The sequence below is a fragment of the Notamacropus eugenii genome, chromosome 5 (assembly GCF_028372415.1).
Source record: "Notamacropus eugenii isolate mMacEug1 chromosome 5, mMacEug1.pri_v2, whole genome shotgun sequence".
Lineage (NCBI taxonomy): Eukaryota > Metazoa > Chordata > Mammalia > Diprotodontia > Macropodidae > Notamacropus > Notamacropus eugenii.
Genome location: NC_092876.1, coordinates 237,498,513 through 237,521,533, shown reverse-complemented (window position 1 = coordinate 237,521,533; position 23,021 = coordinate 237,498,513). Strand labels below are relative to the sequence as shown.

At 37.8% G+C, this 23,021-nt stretch overlaps 1 protein-coding gene across 4 annotated transcripts in view; it reads left to right on the top strand.

Moving 5' to 3' along the window:
• The first annotated feature begins 3,251 nt into the window (after positions 1-3,251).
• ATF2 (activating transcription factor 2) overlaps positions 3,252-23,021 on the top strand; it is a 124,845-nt gene continuing 105,075 nt past the window's right edge. For 3 of the 4 annotated variants that reach the window (XM_072612384.1, XM_072612382.1, XM_072612381.1), the window contains exon 1: positions 3,252-3,413. The gene's annotated coding sequence lies outside the window, so the exon portion shown is untranslated. The remainder of the gene's footprint in view (positions 3,414-23,021) is intronic. The other variant, XM_072612383.1, reaches the window with a different exon arrangement.

Below are 23,021 nucleotides of genomic sequence, written 5' to 3'. Positions count from 1 at the left end.
AGGGTAAAGAGGTACTATTTTAATGATTCATTCCAGACTTGTTTATGATGAATTTACTCTGCATTTTGTAGATTAATATTTTTACAGTGAATACTTTTAAGCTCCTATAGATAAGGACTGTGGATGTGATGATGTTTTTTAAACAGTTCATTTTAATGATATGCTTTGATGTTTCCTATGAAATTTGGGAAGTTACCATCATTTTAATTTTTAATGTTCAAGCATTAATAATCTGGCATCCTTCTTGTCTTTAGTGTATTGAAAATTAGTTTTAAAAGAGGATTGAGTTGGCTCATGTACATGTATGCATGCCAGAAATCTGTTAAAAGGTCCAGCGCCATTACAACCTCATTTTTAATGCCAGATACCATTACTGAAGTGCACATTCTTTACCTTTGAAATATAATCTGAATATCTGTGCATCAATTTACTTTGTATATTTATATATATACTTTGGGAGGGCATATCACATTAAATATTAATAATTTAATCTGCTTTAAAACAGAATAATAGAATTGTAGCTATGGTTGAGAACTTAGAAATTGGTCTTACTCCTCACCCTCCCTTATTTTACAGATAAATATTCTGGGTTTGATTTGTTTAAAATCAATTACGTTGGTTAAACCAGAGCTAAGACCCAAATCTCCTGACTCCCAGTCTAGGTTTGTTTTTTTTCCCCCATGCCATTAAAAGTTGTTTAAAATGTGAACAGGAAGAAGAAAAAACTGATTAGAGAATACTGAAATAAATTTGCTCTTATAGAAAGTGCTGTTAATGAAAGATTCTTAAGTTTCACTAGGGGGGCAAAAATACTTTTCAGGCCAATGCCAATGACTAACTTATTTCATTAAATAATCCATTGGACAAATAGTCTTGATTAACTAATATTACTGAACACCCTTGAAATCCATATATTGTATAGAGAATTTGGGATTGATTATTAAGAAGTCCAGGTACATGTGCTTTTCATGATCTTTAGGAGCACACCTGTAATTTAATAGTAGGGCTATAAAGCACATTTCAGGGAAGCTCACATGAAAAGCTGGCCCTGTGGTCTTCCACGTGAGTTTGATAAAATCAATATTCTTTACAAAGCCATCTATAAGGTGACAGATGTTCCCCTTTTTATTGGAATTATAAGTGATGTCTGTAATGTGATAGTCACAATATAATGCTCATTTTGGTATTATTTCTACATATAATTTTTTATAACTTTTTCAAGTGATTCAACTATTGTTTGAAAAGGCTTTAATTAATAACTGAACTTTGCTGAACTGATAAGTTATATTTGAAGTCCCCAATGTTCACTTCTGAATTTGCCATTAGAGAAATGTATTGTGGATCTTTATTTAAGTATAACTAGAAAAAATACTGTTATACATACCAAGAGGAAATACAGTGAGATGATTATTGTTTTCTAAGCATGAATCAAATTATTGTGGGCAATATTTCATAATCTCAATTTCCTTTCCATAATTTTGAAAGAAAACTTAGAATGCTATGCTTTTTTTGTCCTTAAATTAGCAGATATTACACATCTTCACCTTTTAACCTTCCAGGAGAAGGCAATCTTCTCGAAGTATGGAGTCTCATTTTTCTTTTTGTATGACCAGGGCCTGGTGACTTGCAAATTGTATATACTTCATGACTGCTAAACTGTGAAAAGCGCAGATTTGGAGTTAGAAGATCTATATTTGAATCTAGCTCTTCTCTGTGTGAAATCAGGCAAGTTTTTAAAATCTCTTTGGGTCTCAGTTCTTCATCTGCAAAAGGAAGAATTTGGATTGGGCGATCACTTAAAGATTCTTTCAATTCTAAATCCCATGAAAGTGCAAATCAAAAATGAAATTTGTGGGTGATTCTTTGGTGGGATTACTAATAAATGCAAACACAATTATGTTTGAGCAATGTACAGGCATAATTTTTCAGAATTTAAAAAAGTGATTTTCTTCATTTTGTAAATACCCATCAAAGCTGAAGGTGCAGCCATTTACAGCCATCACAGAATTCGGGCTGTACGGGACTTTAAAGGTGATCTCATCTAAGTCCTTTCATTTTTATAGATGAAGAAATTGAGGGCCAGGGACGGGAAATAACTTTCACAAGGTTACACAGACAACAAATAACAAGTAACTCGAGATTCTCGGACTCCAGAACCCCAAGCCTGACTCCTTATTTGAGCTCTATTAATGAGAAAAAAAGTGATGGATGAGTGTAGCCTAGGAAGGTCATTTCCACCTGCAACCTCGGCAGTGGTAAGGTAAGCTTCACATTCTGGTCCTGAAGGGAAGAACGAGTCCCTTCCTTCCTATATGGCGATCGGGGGTGACCAGGAGGGAACCTTCTCTAACAACCAGGTGAAAGTGGAGGCTGTTGGGGCGAAATCCCTTTCAACTTGGGTCCCACGTGACTAACATTTACTTGGAAATAGAGTCCAAATTCTCAGGCAGCTTTCATTCTAGTCGGAAGCGAACCGAAGCGATCGATTACTCTGGCTGTCCGCTCTCAAAACCACCTCTCAGCCTGCGTCTTTTTTTTCTTTAGGTGTGTAGGCACTTAAAAAAGGCAAACAAAAATACCCACTCCACCACCTGAGCTCCGCCTCTGACTGATGTGGCAGCAGCGGACAGAGCCCCTTCAGGTAGGCGAGAGGGACTGCGCATGCGCCCCAGGACTGAGGGTGGCGCCGGGGGAGGGGAGCAGCAAGAGGAGGAGGAGGGTGTCGCGTTTCTCTCCCAGGTCTTCAGGCGCCCGAGGAGTCACTTGAGAAGAGGGCAGCACCTACTAACTGCCAAGCCCTGCCCCGTGGCTGGGCATGGGAGCCACACTTCACAGCCTCACCTATTCCTCCTCCCCCCCGGAGGACCTCGGCGCGCTGCACTACCGAATTCCAACGCTCGCGTACTGTACTCCCTTCCGGCCAATCACGGCCCGCCGCACTGCTTCTAACCTGAGAGAACTCTCCACTTCCTTCCTCTTCCCGCCTTCTTCCCGCCCCTTCACGGTCCTCGACCAATCATAGGATGTAAGCCGTCTCTTGTTCTCCGCCTCCACCCCATTCTCCTCCTCTTCCTTTAATCCCACTCCAACTCTTTTGCCGCCCCACCCTCTTAGTCTAGCCAGCCGGGACCGGCAGTTGGTCCTGCGGCAGGAAGGGGAGGGGACGTTTTTGTAGGGAGGGGAAGGGGACGTGGGAGGGGAAATGTAGGAGGGAAGGCGCGAGAAAGGGGCGGAGGGAAGTGTTGTCAGTAAGATCTCGCGAGATCGGACGGAAGCCTGTGGGAGCCCGTGGCCTTTAAAGTGCGGTTCAGCCCTTTCCTCCGGGGGTAGTTTGTAAACAGCTGTGGGTGCCGGAGCTCGTGGTCACGGCCCCCGTATTCGGGGGTGGCGCGCGAGCCAGGGGAGCGGGGAAGGTGAGTGATGGTGGGGATCGGGGTGTCGGACGGGAGCAGGCGGGGAGCACCGAGGGAAGAAGGCGCTAACATGGCGACGTCGCTCGCTACAGTCCCCACCCCCCACCATCCACTCCTTCTCGGCCCGGGTCCCTGTTCCCTCGGTCTGTGATGGCAGTTCCGCCCCCGCTGCGGCCTGGGTGGCGCCTGCCCCGCGGCCTTTCGAGGACCGGACCGTTAGGTGGGTGGCTGGCCGGGTTCCGGCTCCTCCCGGCTCGCGCGCTTTCCTCTGCCCAGAATAACGGCATCTGCTCTCCCCCGCTCCGGGCTCTCCCGGCTTTGGGGGAGGCTCCTGGGGGGCTGTGCCCTCCGCTGTGAAGGTGGGCGTGACCCCCCCCTTCCACGTTCCCTTCCTCTCCGGCCTGGAGCAGGAGCAGTCCTCTCCTGCCCCCCTAGATCCGGCTGGTGCGTTGGGGCGCTGGAGGCGGCGGCGGCGGCATGGAACAGGAGGGGCACCTGGGCCCGCTCACCTCCCTGACCTGGGTGGTGGGCATCCTCACTGCGAACCGCACCACCGCTAGTAGTCATGGCTTCTGGGAGGGCCGGCCTGCTCTTTTTTCTTTTCCCTCCCCTCCGTAGGTGAATGCAGGTGTGTTCCCATCGGTGACCTCCGCTGGTGTACAGCCAAGTCTTTGTCAGGGGATGATCTGGGATTTTTTCCTTAGCTTTTCTTTATCCTTCACACCCCAGGGCACCTGTGGGGGCTACCTTATTAATGACTGTGGTCTTTTCCTGGGAGGGGACTAGGGAAAGGGCGGAGGTGGGAGCCCCTTTTGTGCGTGCCTACTTGTGTGCTCTTGAGGTCTGGTGTAAAATCCTCCTCTGAAGGGGATGTGGGAGCCAACAGCACAGCTACTCTGTAAATACAATGGAGTCACAGGGATTACCCATATCTTATGGAAGCCAAGCCTTTTATTGTAGTTGAAGGAACATAGGCTCCAAAATTTGTTAACTTTCATGTAGGGGAGATAATTAAATGAACGCGTCCAAGGAGTATTTCAAAAGCTATCCATGTTCAGCCTTGGAACATTTTGTTTCTTATATTAGAGCATATTTGTTAAACAATTGTTACTAACGGGAGTTTTAGGCGAGTTCTCATTAGGAAAAAAACACCCAATCATTCTCATCTGTTTTATTAAAACTGTAAAAATGGGTGCTTGTTAGTAAAAGTTTATTTTAGAGGTCTAGATATTTATGGAATCAGGGATTAAGGACTATGTAATTCAGGTCGTTGGATTAGATTATCAAGTTATATTGGCCACATTGAACCCAAGAACCCATTATGAACACCAATACATAACTTTGAGCATTCTTAAGAAGTATGTAAAATGAGCCATTTTTTTTTATTTAAAAATTGAGTCACAGAAGTTCTTACTGATCTGCTGGTGCTTCTCCCCTGCCTTCCCAATTATTTTTGATCCTGTGTGTGTTATTTTCCCCAATAGAATGTAAGCTCCTTGAGGACTGTTGTGTTTTTTGTCTTTTTATCACCAACACTTGACATGTAGTAGGACTTAATAAATGTTTATTGATTATTTCATCCTAGAAAACTAAAAGTGAATTATTTAAGAGTTTTAAAGTATTGACCTAAACTACTGACTGATGAATTGTAAAGTATAAGCATTTCCCAAGTTTTATATTGTTAACCATTCTAGTTTTAAAAATGTAATCTTATATTATTTGGATATTACTGTCTTCTTTATATTTCTAGTACCTAGCATAATGACTGACCCATAGTAGATACTCAAAAAATGTTTTATGAGGGAAGGATACACAGTGATATTTCTTTTAAGAAAAAGCATCCTATTGCTACTATTTATACACTACTTTGAAGAGACAGGAAGTACAAGATAATGTTCTCAAAATACTTCCTAGACAGTTGCATAGAATCTGATTTGGAAGGGTCCTTAGAACCTGTCTACTGTGTCCAATACTGGAACAAAAATCCTCTCTCCACCATCTTCAGCAAGTGACCATCCGTTCTTTTTGTCTGATGACTTCTTGGTAACATTCTCTCAGGTAGCCCATTTCCTTCTTGGAGCGCTCTCATTAGGAAAGTTTTTTTCTTATATGAAGCCTAAATCTACCCTCTAACTTCCAGCCCTTGCTTCTAGTTTTGTTCTAGCCATAAAAGAACAAGGCCAATCCGTTTTCCACATGACAGCTTTTCAGATACTTGAAGATGGTAGTCGTGTATCTCCCTAGGTCGTCTCCAAGTTAAATCTTCCCACTTCCTTCAACTGAATCACATGTGGCATGATCTTGAAACCCTTCACAATCCTAGTTAGTCCTCTAGATGTTCTTGAGCTTATAAACATTCTTTTATAAAATGCAGCACCCAAAATTAAACACAGTACTCCAGATGTGGTCTTACCAAGGCACAGTATAGTTGAACTATAACCATTATGATGCTTCAGTAAACACAGGTTAGTATCATATCACCTTTTCTGTCACCCATATCACTCTCTTCACTCAAACTGAACTTGCAGCTGCAAGGTCTCTTTCAGATGACATGTTTCCGTTTCAGATAACTATGTTTTCCTCATCTTGAACTTGCAAAGTTTATTTTTTGAATCCAAATGAGGTTTTTACATTTACCTCATATATCTGCACTGCCTGCCATCTAAGCAATGAAAGAAATAGTGCAGATATCAGATAGAAGTCTGTTTTCTTTATCAAAGTCACTTATGTAGGGGAAAAACCTTTTGAAGGTAGTAATATTATATTCTCTTTAAGCCTCACATACTTATGCAGATCTAATGATTTTTTTATTCATTATTTAATTGATCATCTTGGAGGAAGATCATAATTACCCAAAAAGTTGTTAGTGTTTTCCAGAGAAATAATCTTTCAAAATAGCATTATTTTAAATAGTATTTTGATACACTTTAATACGAGCTAGAAAAACATAATTGCAAATTATGAAATTTACATTGTAAGCATACAGGATTGTAAGACCATATAGAGCATGTGGGGGAACAGATTTTTGTGGGGAATAATGCCAAAGTTTACTTGTGTGTGAATGAAATTCTTATTTACACATTGTATCTAGAAGCAGATACATAAATTCTTATACAATTATTTTCCAAAAATGTGCAAGACATTGCTATAATTTTGTTTACAAACCAAAACATTAAAATCAATGGACTTTGGATAATTTTCATTCTGTGGTGTACTCAGTACAAGTGGTACACACCTGGTTTGGCATACAGAAAAATGTAATCTGCAGAGATCTGGATTGCAAGTATTAATTTCATGGCACTCCACCACTATAAAACTGATTTAACCCAACATGTGTACTTAATACAAAATTCTATAAGAATTTTTCATGATCTGTGGTGTAGAGTATAGAACACTTCGGATACAGCAACTACACAACATTTTCCATGTTATGATTAACTGTTAATAAAAAGGATGTTTATAAAAAACATTCTTACAGGATTAAAAAAGTATTAAAAGAAACCAAATTTATGATTACTACCTTACTAATAATTTTAGTTTAGAATCTAAAAGTTATTCCTGGAACAGGAAATTGTACCTTATTAGTGTATTCAACAATACTATATATTGCTGGTAGTGTGATTCCATTTTCAAATTTATAATTCACATACTGTGAAATGCAGTTAAGATTAAAATAAAAATTCTATTTCTGAATCAGTCATAAAGTAATATCTCATCATGAAAACTGTGAAATATACAATATTTTAAAATTGGCATTTCTGAAAGCAGTGATCTTAAGAAAAATATTTAGACTTTTGTGGCACCAGCAAAATTCGAGACATTGCATATTCATTCCCTACTTAAGACTTTACTTATTTCCCTCCTGTTTTAATAATACTGGCTCAGCAATTAGCCAAAGTGTTTTGTTGGGAAAAAAATGTTACAAGATCTAAGACAGTTGTTAATTTAACTGTAGTCAATTGATAAGTTTGAAATTTGTTGTTAGTGAAAATTCATATTTGATATTTAGAACAGAAGTAACTATTAAGAGTATTTCACTTCATTTTCTCAATTTCTTGTCAAGCAGTCTTGGATTTCAAGAGTATGACCTAATTTCAGGGTAGTAATAGTAATAGCTGACATTGATATAGCACTTTAAAGTTTACAAGTAGCTTATTAGTGTTTCAACAATGCTGTGACATAGGTACTAATGGTATTATTAGACAGATGAAGAAACTGAGGTTAAGTGACTTGCTAAAAGTTGTAGTTAGTAAACATGAGTCAGTAGTTGAACTCATCTTCCAAACTTCATGTCCAGAAATAATGTATGCACTAGGACATGCTACCTCTCCTTGTTTTTTGGGAAGCAGTGAGTAAACAAACAGACTTTTAGTGTAGGAGAGAGTCTAGGCTTTTTCCTGATTGTCCCCAACATCAGGACAGTGAATGAAAGTTAAACAGAAGGTTTAGGCTCAGTGTACAGGAAAACTTGCTGAACCCTTAGCTATTCAAAAGTGGAATGAACGTTCTTGATGGAGCTACTAGGTTCCACACTGGAAGCCTTGAGGAAAAGGCTGAGTGGTAACTTGTCAGATATGTTGTAGAGATCCTTGTTCTCTAGTTAACTAGTTTGATTTAATGGACTAGTCCATTTTTGCTAGTTGGTACTTACTTGGACTTTATAGATTGAGATTTTCTAACTCTGGGATTCTTTGTTGAACTGTTGTGCCATAAGATGTCATTTTAAAAAAATTATCAAATCTGACTATTCTTTCTGAAAACACTTTCCTACTTCTAGTCTATTAACTCCTGGCTTCAGCCTCCATTTTATAGGCTGCTTTTGGTTTGGGGGGCAGTACCTTATTCAATTAAATTTTATGTAGTTAAAAAAATTCCCATTATGGTACTACCTCAAATTTTCACCTAGTTTATTTTTTAAATAGATTTTGTAAAAGTAGTTTTCAGTATTTGGAGGTTGAATGAGTGTCATATTTTATTGTGTATTTATATGAAATCAGTGTACTAAAGCAGATAAAAGGCTGGCCTTGCATTTAGGAAGAACCAGGTTTAAGACCTGCTAGTTGTATTACCCTGGGAAGCTGCTTAACCTCTCAGTACCCTAGGAGGTAGCCTTTACTCTTACCATATTTTGTCATGGCCCTTTTGGCATTTTGGTGAAACAAATAAACATTCTCTCAGAATGTTTTTAAATACTTAATACAAAATGCATAGGATTACAAAGAGAAAAAATGATATTGATAAACAATTTTCTAAGTTTTTAAAAAAAATTTTCACAGATTCAGAACTCTAGCTTGAAGGACTGTATCATTAAAGAAGTTTTCTGCACTGTGTTCCCTATGCTAATAAAATCAAAGGTCCGGACATACAAAAAGTCTTTTTTGTAGGTGCACATTTAAAGCCCTATATATGGAATACTTCCTTGTAAGTTTGTTTGTGTAGAAGTACATATTCCCATCATTCTATGTATGATTTAAATTTTCCATGACTGATGCTTTGACCTTTTGTCAAAGAATGATTTTTATTTATTTCCATGATAGCAGATTAAATTTGTTCCATGTCCCTCACACCCCTAAGTGTATATATAGTCTTCCTCTACTACTTCCTAATCTTGAAGTTAATTTTTTCCAGCAGTTTGTCTTTTCCCAACTATTATATAAAACTCCCCGCAATTTTTAAAATAGCTGCAAATGGCCAAAATTCACATTACCTAAATTTCTAGTGATTCAAATCAAGCCAGTATCTTTTTGTACCTAGCTGACCTCTTAAATAAATATGGCATCTGTAGTATTTGTTGAACATTACTTTTGTTTCTATGCATTAAACTCATAGTCGCTAGGCACTGAAATTGAAATGTGCAGCATTTGTTAAATGTTTCCTCTTAACCATAAATTGTTCTATTTAGTACATGCATTTGTTTACATCTCCAGCAGATCATGTTTCTTGAAAATTGGTACTTTTAAAACTAAACTTCTGAATATATCTCACACATTTCTTGGCAGTTAATTCATTTTCATGAATGAGGAAATCGTTGTGGTGATCTAAATTCCCTAAAACAATTTTTTTATTCTCACATGTACTATATAAAAAGGAATAGTTGTTAGAATGAGTTTTATGTTTACGGGAATTTCATTTTAACTTCTGCTTAATATGTTTTCCTGCTTTGGAAATATTTACATGTTGAAAATGTTCACATTGATTCAGAATTCTGTCTCAGTTTTCCCCTCTTTTATAAAGTGAGGGAATCTAAATGTATAGGATGTGTTAAATATTCTGTATTGCTTTAACATGTGTTATTATATTTAATATATTCATTTTAAATCTGTGTTTGTCTCATAGCCCTGTTATATTGCCTAAGTTTTACAAAACCTGATATAACTTTTGTGTTCTTTGGTCTCCAAGGTCCATTGCAGCTTCTTTCCGAATTCTCTGATGAATAGCTTATTTCTACCTTGCCACTTTGGAAGTCTGATTCTTTCATGATATTGACCTCAAATAATAAGAAATGTGCTTCCAAACATTTTTAGTATGTTAGTCAACAGTCCTCTGTTAAGTGTCTCCTATGTGCCAGTCATTGTGCTAAGTACTGGAAATATAAAGAAGTACATGATAGTCCTTGCTCTCAAGGAGTTCTCATGAAGCAGGAGACAGCCTGAAAACAATATTTTCAAACAAGCTATAGATAAGATCAATTGGAGATAATAAATGGAAGGAAGGCACTAGAAGGAGCAGAACTGAAGTTCTCTGAAGGAGCAAGCTGTATCAGTTGACACTGTACATTTTTTATTCATAAGACAAAATAGGATGAACATTTTTATTTCAAAGTAAAATAATAAAGTTCTTGTGTCAGTTAATACTCCTAGTCTTTCTAAGTGCTAAAGGGGGATCAGGAAAGGCTTCTTGTGGAAGGTGAGATTTTGTATGGGACTTGAAAGAAGCCAGAGAAATTAGGAGGCAGAGTTGAGGAGGGAGAGAATTTCAGGTATGGGAGACGGTCTGTGAAAATAGAGAGCTGGGAGTTGGAGTGTCTTTTTTGAGAATAGTACAGGAAAGGCTAATAACCAGGTTATTATAAATCAGTCCTAAAGTGAATTCATATGAACCTTTTTAAAAAATGTATATGACTTTTTAAATCTTATTTGATGCTACCATTTGAGCATCTTAATTTCTACAGATAATTATCTTCAAAGGTTGTGTATTTTCATGTAATTCATCGCTGAATTTATTGTCATGGTTTATGTTTTAGAAACTGTTTCAGAATGAGATATATCTTCCTGAAATTGTGCTCCACTAAAGTTGTTCTGATTTCTCATTATAATCATGGTGGTAACTCTTAGTGTCCTTGAGTACTATACTAGTAGCACATAGACTTTGACAGATTGGAAAGGGTTTTGAGTAGGGAGCCTGCCTGTGACCGTTGTAGCTTAATTGTCCAAAGACCAGCTTAGCTCATCACTTGGTTGGCTGAAGGATGATACATTTTTTGGACACAGGATTTCTTGAGGACTGTCAGTTTCTACATCAAGAAAAGGAGTACCTAATCAAGTGAAATTACAACTCATTAAAGTATTGAAAGGAGTACACTTCTTTTGACAGGATGATAATTATAGGAATGTAATTTTTGTTGAAAGTAGCACAAATATCTTCAGTATGTAGAGTGGAACGAATGTACATGTATGTACACACATATGCATACATGTACGTACATGTTGACATGCACACATTTGTATATTTATGTGTATAAATATATTTGTGTGGGTGCTCACTTGATAATTTCCCCTTTCTGGCCCTAGCATCTAGGTTTATTTCATCAATTGAAATTTTGCTTTGAAAGTATAGCAGTTTATACTTGTCCGCTATGAAGGTCCTACTCTTATGCCTTGAGCTGTTGTAGGTTCTTGCCATAACACAACTCTGGTAAGTGACCAGAAAAGCCTTTCAATATAGGTCTGTGGTTGTATCCATAAAGACCAGCCTCCCTAAGTGTGGGTGAGTTTCATTACCAGAAATTTGGTTCCTAAGTGGAACATTTTTGGGCTGTGGCAACTTAAGAAAACTGTTTAAGGTATAAGAATGTTTTAGTATGTATCGGTAGAAGCAGCCATAGCATTAGAATTAGTAATATTTTGATATATTGAAAAATAACCCATTGTCAAAAACAGGACATTACTGCTAGGCTAGATAGAAATAGCATTCTTAACTCAAATTGAATCAAATTCATATTTCCGTTTACACCAGTAAGAAAGAAATGACTTATCCTTATCCCTTGTCCTTACTTTGCAAATGTTGAAGTTAAGATAATTTCCATCTTCCTTTATTTCTCATCTCATAGAAGAAAAAAGATAATTGATAGTATTACCATATTGGTGGTACCACTAAAATAATCTACTCTTCATAAATTCTGCAAAAAATTCGATTTTGTTTTTCACCCACCTTTTTCCCTACGTATACACCTGGTAAGAAGTTTTTTAGTACTATAAATACTATTCACAATATCAGTCCAGCATTTTTTTTGAAGAGTTTGATTTCCTCATACTTAACCCTCTGCCCCCATATGATTGAATTTAGAGAATGCTGTAAAGAATGATTTGGGCTTTCTTCTAACTAAGTAGCATTCAGTGTACCAAACATTTATGAACTGTCATTATGTATTACCCAGGCTATTGGTAATGAGTCTTAGATATAAAAGTTGAACCAAATATTTAAATCTTGGCTCCTCATTTCAAGTGTCATGCTATTCTAAATAAGAAAGATAGACCAGGTAAAAGGAAATTAGTATTTTAAAATTTAAGTCCAGTGTTTCTCTGTTAAGCAATTTAAATAAAGAGCTTGCTATTCCAAGGTTTTCTTGCATTTCTAAATTTTGTGGACTACATTTTTTCTTAATTGATAACTTCTAATTCTACAACTTTATAATCTCCTTACATTTACTCTCTTTTCTTTTTCTTTTGTGCCAAGCCTAGAGGCCTTTGTGGGCTACCCGAGTCTTTCTTACCTCACCTCCGAGGTCTTCGGTTGGCCAAAACCGGATGCTCATATGAGAGAAAGGACGTTCCAGAGTCGAACAAGGGTTGAGCTTTATTTCAGGGTCTAGGTTACAAGTGCAGGGGAACTTCCTTAGGAGGAAGAGGGGGAGATTTCCTAAGGAGGCTAAGATCTTAAGGGATTGGAAGTAGAAGTACAAGCGGGGAGAGAGGGGGAGGGGAGAGAGGAAAGAAGAAAGCGGAGCCTACTGTCCTCTTGGCTCCTCACATGCTAAGAGAGCTTTCAGGCTTCCTCAATCCTACTTAACCTTCAGCCGCATAGTTTCCATCTCAATACCGTGCTGTTAGATAACAATAGTGTGCCCAGATCCGGGACGACCTCGAGGGCAGGGAGACTCCACCTATCACGTTTCTTACGGGAGGAGGCGGAATTACTCGAGATAGCTTGGTTCACCTCGATCCCCTGCCGTTTCCTGGGAGGGTCTCGTGAGAGCTCTAAGATTTAGAAGCTCCCACCTTTACCCGCCGGAGACTGTCCACACGGAACTGAGCTTCCAATCCCAACACTTTTGTGTTTAAATTTATTTATTTAAGTTTTTCAACATTCATTTCCACAAAATTTTGGGTTCCAAATTTTCTCCCCATTTCTCCCCTCCCTCCCCAAAATGCCAAGCATTCTAATTACCCCTATCGCCAATCTGCCCTCCCTTCTAACATCCCTCCCTTCCCTTGTTCTCATCTTCTCTTTTGTCCTGTAGGGCAAGATAACTTTCTATACCCCATTACCTGTATTTCTTATTTCCTAGTAGCAAGAACAGTACTTAGCAGTTGTTCCTAAAACTTTAAGTTCCAACTTCTCTTCCTCCCTCCCTCCCCACCCATTCCTTTTGGGAAGGCAAGCAATTCAATATAGGCCATATCTGTGTAGTTTTGCAATGACTTCCATAATAGTCGTGTTGTATAAGACTACTATATTTCCCTCCATCCTATCCTGTCCCTCATTTCTTCTATGCTCTCTTTTGATCCTGTCCCTCCCCAAGAGTGTTGACTTCAAATTGCTCCCTCTTTCCACTGCCCTCCCTTCCATCATCCCCCCCCCACCCCCGCCCTGCTTATCCCCTTCTCTCCCACTTTCCTGTATTGTAAGATAGGTTTTCCTACCAAAATGAGTGTGCATTTTATTCCTTCCATTAGTCGAATGTGATGAGAGTAAGCTTCATGTTTTTTCTCTCACCTCCCCCCTTTTTCCCTCTACTGAAAAGTCTTTTACTTGCCTCTTTTATGAGAGATAATTTGCCCCATTCCTTTTCTCCCTTTCTCCTCCCAATATATTTCTCTCTCATCCCTTAATTTCATTTTTTAAAAATATGATCCCATCCTATTCAGTTCACACTGTGCTCTCTGTCTCTCTCCACAGAGAGTGTGTGTGTAATCCCACCAACCACCCAGATACTGATAAAAGTTTCAAGAGTTACAAATATTGTCTTTCCATGTAGGAATGTAAACAGTTCAACTTTAGTAAGTCCCTTATGACTTCTCTTTACTGTTTACCCTTTCATGCTTCTCTTGCTTCTTGTGTTTGAAAGTCAGATTTTCTTTTCAGCTCTGGTCTTTTGATCAAGAATGCTTGAAAGTCCTCTATTTCATTGAAAGACCATTTTTTCCCCTGAAGTATTATACTCAGTTTTGCTGGGTAGGTGATTCTTGGTTTTAGTCCTAGTTCCTTTGACTTCTGGAATATCATATTCCACGCCCTTCAATCCCTTAATGTAGAAGCTGCTAGATCTTGTGTTATCCTGATTGTATTTCCATAATACTTGAATTGTTTCTTTCCAGCAGCTTGTAATATTTTCTCCTTGACCAGGGAACTCTGGAATTTGGCCACAATGTTTCTAGGAGTTTCTTTTTTTGGATCTCTTTCAGGAAGTGATCAGTGGATTCTTTCAATATTTATTTTGCCCCCTGATTCTAGAATATCAAGGCAATTTTCCTTGATAATTTCATGAAAGATGATGTCTAGGCTCTTTTTTTGATCATGGCTTTCAGGTAGCCCTATAATTTTTAAATTGTCTCTTCTGGATCTGTTTTCCAGGTCAGTTGTTTTTCCAATGAGATATTTCACATTATCTTCCATTTTTTCATTCCTTTGGTTTTGTTTTGTGATTTCTTGGTTTCTCATAAAGTCATTAGCCTCCATCTGTTCCATTCTAATTTTGAAAGACCTATTTTCTTCAGTGAGCTTTTGAACCTCCTTTTCCATTTGGCTAATTCTGCTTTTGAAAGCATTCTTCTCCTCATTGGCTTTCTGAACCTCTTTTGCCAATTAAGTTAGCCCTATTTTTAAAGGTGTTATTTTTTTCAGCATTATTTTGGGTCTCCTTTAGCAAGTTGTTGACCTGCTTTTCATGCTTTTCTTACATCTCTCTCATTTCTCTTCCCAATTTTTCTTCCACCTCTCTAACTTGATTTTCAAAATCCTTTTTGAGCTCTTCCATGGCCTGAGACCACTGAATATTTATTTTGGGTGTTTGGGATAAAGAAGCCTTGATTTTTATGTTTTTCCCTGATGGTAAGCATTGTTCTTCCTCATCTGAAAGGATGGGAGAAGATATCTGTTCACCAAGAAAGAAACCTTCTATAGTCTTATTTTTTTCCCCTTTTTTGGGCATTTTCCCAACCAGTTACTTGACTTTTGGGTCCTTTGTCAAGAGTAGGGTATAGTCCGGGAATCTGTAAGATCTCAGTTCCTCCATGGTGGCACAATGAAGCGTGTACACTGGTGTGGGAGTAGGAAGAGATTTTTGTGCCCAAAATCTTAGCAGTTTCTTCTCCACAGCCACCTGGCCTCCAGTTCCAGCAAGGCAGTACTGGGAGCTGAGATTCAGATAAGCTGGATGGGCAGGGCTGCCATTCATTGTGAGATAAAGATCAGCTCCCTCAGGGCCTCTACCCAGGGCTGAGGTAATAATCAGCTCCTCAGTGCCCCCAGGGGTTTTACGATACAAAGATGGATGGGGGCTGCTGTGGGAACTGCTGCCACCTGCCTGATGTGGCCTCTGTGGCCGCTGCCTGAGGCCAGAGCTATGGGAAGGCCCTTCTCCCTTCCTGGCCAGCTGAAAAAAGCCTGTCACTGACCTTTGGGGCCTGTGGTTTGAGAAATGTGCAAACTGCTGCTACTGGAGATTTTGCCTTGAGGTGTACTCCTTCCAGAGCCGTGCTGTGGCCAAGGCTGGGCTGGGCTCTGCTCCACGTCCAGTGCAACAGAAGTTTCCTGTGGGCCTTTAAGGTCACCCTGGGCTGGAAATCTCTTCCACTCTGTTGTTCTCCACTTCTGCTGCTCCAAAATTTGTTGAGAGTCCCTCTCTACAGGTATTTTATGGGCTGTGTGGGGAGAGCTGGCATACTTGTGTCTTTCTCCTCTGCCATCTTGGCTCCGCCCCCCTTATTTCCTCTCTATTCTGTAATTTTTGTTCCTTTTTATTTGCGATATTCCATATACATATTGCCCTTATGTTATCCTTCATTTGTCCAGCCCTTTTTTTTTTTTTATTACCAGGAGGATTTTCTAACTTTAAAGTGTCTCACAGGTGAACTGCCAAGGACTGCAAGAATGTACCTAGCAAAAATGGCACATATCATGGATAAAAACAAATATAGGTCAGTAGTAAGAGCATTGCAAAGCACCAGTACTAAATGTAAATCTTGCCCCATTTTAATTGGGGTTTTAACTCTCAGTATGTTCTACAGTATAAAGCATGACCCCTTACTGTGAACTGTCAGGTTGAGAGAACCCTGTATGAGGACAAATGCAACTCAGAAAGCACCAACTTGAAAAGGGGTGTTTCCTAATAACAGCATTAGTAAATTTGTGTAGCAATCCTAATGTTGATCTAGTTGGCTTCTGCCAACTTGTAATGAATCTGATGACTTACTTGTGGTACAAAATTTCTTCATGCTATCTTTTAAAAATACGATCTTTTCAAGAATTTCTAGACAAAAATTTAATAAATAAATACCAATTTAGTTCCTTCTCATTATGTAAGCTAAACTTTTTGCCCCCTGAGGGTTATTTTTTTCTACGTTAAATGAGATATCCAAATACAGAAAAAATAGAGCACTCAAGTGGTTTATCTATATCTCACTAATCTTAAGTTAACCCCTAGAGCAAGGGTTCTTAATTGGGGGTCCATGAAAATTTTTTTAAAAATTTGACAATTATTTCAATATAATTATTTTCCTTTGTAAGCCTGTATTTTATGTATTTTAAAACATCCGGAAGAGTTCCTCAATTTAATCAAATTGCCAAAGGGGTCCATGATGTATAAAAAAGGTTAAGAATTCTTATTCTATGCCAATAGATATCAATTACTAAATAAAGGGAAAGATCTTCAAATGATAGTTCACTTTCAGTTCTATAGATTTAAACTTTAGTCCAAGAATTCTGATTATCTAAATCAGTTATAGGATTGTGATTTAGATTTGAGGGTGTTTTTATGTTGCTGTTATTTTTGACTGTTGCCAAACAGCTGTCAAAGCAGTAGCCTGTTCTAATGAATCATGGAATTTCACAAAGAGAACCTTCATGCTGAAAAGGAATAGATTTCTGTAGTATGCAGTATTTTTTAATTTTAACCTTTACTATAATATTTCAGTGTATCTGTGATCTCATTGATGTGAATGTTCCTTCCAGTGAAGTTCGTAGTCTGTTCATGCTTGCCTGTGAAGCCAGATGGATAGAGTGCCAGGCCTGAAGTCAAGAAGGTCTGAGTTTAAGTCCAGCCTCAGGCACTCAGTTTCCTCAGTTGTAAAATGGATTTAATAACAGCTCCTACCGCACAGAGTTGTGAGAATCACATGAAGTAATTATTTGTATTTAGCTCAGTGCCTGACACACTGATATATAAGTGCTTATTCTCTTCCCCCACCAATCCTATGCAGCTTATCCATGATCATCCGTAAGTATAACATTGGGGTCATTCCTGGTGTTCTCTTAACAAGGAAAGCACACAAGCTGTTTATTTTTTATCATGTGACTATAGCTCATCTTTTTTCTTTTTTAAAAATTGTATATTTATTTGATCACATCTTTTGAACTGCTTCTTTCCTAATTCCTAGTTTGTAAGCTATACAACATTACCTGGAAAATGTTGTTTTAAAATGTTGAACTTTTATTTCAGAAAGAAGCTTTGAGTAATTAAAAAAATTTTCAGTTTTCTGAAGACACTTCAGCCCATTTTCCTTGTCATGTTCAATTCTGGGCCCAGTTCTTTTTAATGTTTGTACAAGGTTCGCACAGAGATTAGTATTATAGATTGTCCGTACAATTGCATCCCGTAATTTAGATATTAGCTATTCTTTATCCACTTTATTTTTCCTGTATGTGAATAGTTACCTTACTCTTGAATTATGGATTTCATTTAGCAGACTGCTTGCTGTTTTCTAGGGATTGCTGCTCCCCTTTTGTAAAATGATGTTGTGCAGATTTCATTGGGAAGATATCATCATCTGTAGGGAATCCCTCTTCACTGGATCTTCTCCATGATGGGCAAACACTTCTCTAAATATACATCTTCCTGGTTTTTTTTTTCCAATTCTTTTATTTTTTATTATTATTTTTAATGTTTAACAATCACTGCCATACAATTGAGATTTTATCCCCCCCACACCTACCCCCCACTACCCCCCTCCCCCCACGACTGCATACAATTCTGTATAGGTTCTACATATACTTTCCTATTGAGTACATTTTCACTATAGTCATGCTATGTAGTCGAACCAAAATAAATGGAAGAAATCATATAACAAATCAAAACATGATACACAAAAACACTCATACACACAAACATGATCTGCTACATTCTGCGAATGACTTCCATATTTCTTTCTCTGAGTGTGGAAGGCATTTTGCCTTAGAAATCCACCATTGGGATTTTTTTAATAAGTTCTTGCATTATTACGAAATTCCAAGTCTACCAGAAAAAACTCTCGCACACTGTGGTCGTTGCTGAGCACAAAGTTCTCTTGGTTCTGCTCCTTTCACTCAGCATCAGATCATATAAGTCCTTCCAGGCCTCTCTGAAGTCTTCTTGTTCATCATTTCTTATGGTGCAATAGTACTCCATTACATTCATATACCATAATTTATTCAGCCATTCCCCAATTGATGGGCATCCCCTTGACTTCCAGTTTTTGGCAACTACAAATAGTGCTGCTATAAATATTTTTGTACATGTGGGACCCTTTCCCATTTTTGTGATCTCTTGGGGATACAGTCCTAGTAGCGATATTGCTGGGTCAAGGGGTATACACATTTTTGTAGCCCTTTGGGCATAGTTCCAAATTGCTCTCCAGAATGGTTGGATGCGCTCGCAGCTCCACCAACAATGAATTAGTGTTCCAACTCTCCCACATCCTCTCCAGCATTTATCATTTTCTTATTCTGTCATGTTTGCCAATCTTATAGGTGTGATGTGGTACCTCAGAGTTGTTTTGATTTGCATCTCTCTAATCAAGTGATTTAGAGCATTTTTGCCTATGATTATAGATATCTTTAATTTCTTCTTCTGAAAATTGCCTGTTCATATCCTGTGACCATTTATCAATTGGGGAATGACTTGTATGATTATACATTTGAGTCAGTTCTCTATACTAGAAATGAGGCCTTTATCCCCGAGCTTAGCCGTAAAAATTCTTTCCCAATTTACTACATCCCTCCGAATTTTGGTTGCATTGGGTTTGGTTGTGCAAAAACTTCTCAGTTTAATGTAATCAAAATTATCCATTTTGCATTTCATAATGCTTTCTATCTCTTCTTTAGTAAAAAATTCTTCCCTTCTCCATAAATCTGATAAATACACTATTCCTTGCTTCTCCAGTTTATTCATGGTATCAATCTTTATACCTAAATCATGTACCCATTTGGACTTTATTCTTGTGTACGGTGTTAGGTATGGGTCTATGCCTAATTTCCGCCACACTGTTATCCAGTTTTCCCAGCAATTTTTGTCAAATAGTGAGTTCTTATCCCAGAAGCTGGGGTCCTTGGGTTCATCTTCCTGTTTTATGCTTTATTTGATATTGATCCAGACGACCATCATATATAAACTTCTGTTACAGATTTGAGGGACCTCTGTATCAATTTTATGTATGCCTGAGAAATATTTTTCAGTTTTGTTGTTCAGTCATTTTAGTCGTGTCCAACTTTTCACGAACCTATTTGTGGTTTTCTTGGCAGAGATACTGGAGTGGTTTAGTATTTCCTTCCCCAGCTCATTTTACTGATGAGGAAACTGAAGCAAACAGGGTTGAGTGACTTGCCAAAGGTCACACAGTGTCTGAATTTGAACTCCAACTTCCATGACACGAGGCCGGGTGCTCTATCCACCATACCACCTAGCTGCCCTAAACCTATTAGAGGAGAGCCTTTTAACATGGCATTTTGTCATACTGAATTGTTTTATGGCCAACAGATGATTTGCACAGTACAAAATCTTGTGTTTACAAAAACTTTTGGTCAGTTCTGTGATGATAAAAATGTATACTGTGGAATATTGCTTATAGAACCTTGTTTCCTTTTAATATCATCATCAAGGATTCCTTGAATGAGTGTGTAGATTATTCTCATAAAAACATTATATAGTTGGGAAAGTAGTCTGTTACATTCTTTTCATTCATTGCCTTTTTGGAGAATTAATAAGATCTGATCTTTTTCCATATCTCTAGTATCTTCTTTTGCATAACAAAAAAAAAATCAGCCTTTTAGCCTCAAAATTGTCACCTCCAGCATGTAACTTTCCTCTATGTACTTGGTTGCCATTTCTTACATAAAGCAGGTTCAGAGCTCTGATACTGAGTCCAAATGTATTTGCTCCACTATCCTTGAGATTGAAAATGTTATGAAAATCTTTTCCTTTTGACTGTTTAATCTCTCCCTCCTAGAGTCATTCTTAAATGCTCTCAAGATAACTTTGCTTAAAGTTGGATCCCTTGGGAAGCTTTTAAACTGGTTTTCTTCTTTTTTTTTTAAATTTATTTTCAGTGTTTTACAGTCACTTCCATATAAGTTAGATTTTTTTCCCCTCCCTCCCCCTCCTTCACCCTTACCTTCCCCCTTCCTCTCTGAGATAGCATAGTTTTATATAGATTCTACACATACATTCTTATTAAATACATTTTGACCATAGTCATGTTGCATAGAAGAATAAAATGAATGGGAGAAATCATAAAACAAACCAAAACATAATACAGAAGAAAATGATCTGCTGCATTTTGCAGTTGAATATCCATAGTTCTTCCTCTGGATGTGGAAGGCATTTTGCCTTAAAAGACCACTGGGAATTTTTTTAAGTCCTTGCATTGTAAACTGCTTTTCTCTGTACTGATCTTGTTATCTTATGAGGTGATAGGGTTCATAATTTACCACCAATTTTTGTACGACCTTAGGCCAAGTATTTTCTGACCAAGGTTCTTCTGGTTAGTTCGTTATGGCAATTAATTTACATTCGTTAAATTGCTGAATGAAGTTAATAATAATTGTAATTTGTAAGTGGTGTCCTTCTTTTAAAACTTCATCCATTTCCAATTTTTTAATGTTAAGAACTTGTTTAGGTTAGATTAAATAGAACTTCTTAAAAAATTGCATGTCATATTTCTTTGTCATTTCTGTTTTTTCTTTTAACTTTGTGTTAATTTTGATATTTAACAAGTTGGTGATCTGAGTCTTTACAAGTAAGCATCTGATTCAGGACTAATTTCTTAATTGTTAACAAGTTATTTCCTATATTGGATATTCCCATATCCAATCAATTTTATTGTTTGGTGCTCACCACATCCTTCAGATTAAAAAAAAAACTACTAATGATGATTAAGACAAAAAGCTTATGTAGTCTTTTGACCTTTCTCATTCCTTATGCCTTTGAACCATACTTGACCCCCTGTCCTCTTACATACACTTTTTCATTAAAGTCACAGTTTTAGAATATATTGAGGGTCTTACTGAGTTCCAGGTAGAGTTTCTCTGTGTTTTCAGTGCTCTGTAACAGTTGCTGTCACATAAGTTATGTTAGTGATGGTATTTTTAACAACAATAATAAAAATAGCTAGCATTATATAGCACTTTAAGGTTTCCAATGTGCTTTTCAAGTATTTAATTTTATTCTCATAACCCTGGGAGATAGATGCTATTTTTCTGATAGCCATTTTACAAATGAGGAAACTGAGGCACAGAGCAGTTGAGCAATTTGCCCAGTTTCAAACAGCTAGTATCTGAAGCAGGATTTGAGCTTAGGTCTTACCACCTTTAATCTACTGTACTACCTAACTGCATACCACACTCATGAGCACTACAACATAAAGTGATGAAATATCTCGTGAAATTTTTTTTTATAGCTACATTGACATTGGATAAAACCCAATTTTACCAAGTGTTTTATTCTCCAGAAACTTTGCATTTGGTTTTTGAAGTTTCTTTATAATGAAAATGTTAAGACTGATAGGAATCATTTGTGTATGCACTTGATCGATCATTGGATAAGAATTTCACATTTAGAATACCAGTATTTAAGTTTGTTTTTAAAGCTCTGATTTTCTGCAAGGACTTGCCTCGTTTTCTGCTGCTTGGCTAAACCACAAAAATGGAAGGGAAACACATAGTATTGGAGGCCATTCTGAATTTTATTTTCTGGATTGCTTTGAGCAAAGATTTGTATCAGCAGTGGGGTCAGCCTGCTCCTAGAAATTAGATGCGATGTATTTGGGGGGCTACATTCTGAAGTCTTTCTCACATGTTGGACCTGATTGAGCTTCTGCTACCCTTGCCCCATTTCCACACTCTGATGAGGTTTTGGAATTAGACTCTGGAGTCTCTAACTGAATATATTTATGAAGTCTGTTGTAACTTTTCATAGAATCAAAGCTTATAAAATACTATAAATACTGTTATGAAGGCTGCTTTAAATTGAGTGCTTGTAGTTTTTATGCCAAACAGGAATATAGAACAGGTCAGAGTAGCTACTTAATCTGGGAGTCACTTTGCCCTATAAGGAGGTGCCTTCAGCTTTAATTTTATTGGTTGTGGTAAAATGAATGCTTGAGGGAATGGAAACTACCCTCTTTAGTTAGATTTTATGTTCCTAGTCCCTCACTAAATATCATGAGCAGTTCTGTGTTGTAGACTAGAGTATTTCCTCTCTTTCTTAGAAGTTTTACCTATAACTCACCCCTCGTCTGTCTTGACATGAGAATAGTCCTAGTTTTATTCCACTTGTTATTAATTTTATAACAGAAAGTAGCATTGTGAAGAAACAAACTGGTAGCAAGCAATTGAGTATTGGGGTATCAGCCTACTACTAAAATATATATTGAGACCATTCAGAAGTGAAATAACTAGTTCATGTCTACCTTAAATCCACTCAGATGACTTTTCTATCTCAGTTTTCAAAACCTTGGTTTCTTTAATTTTTAAGTGGTCTTCTTATTTTTTGTTTTTTTTCCCAAATTTCTTTATTTATTTGCTTCCAGTTTTCAACAGTTACTTACATATGTTTTAAATTTTCACCCCCTTCCTCCTCCACTCCCCCCCCAGGAGGGCATGCAATCTTATATGGGCTCTACACATACATTCTTATTA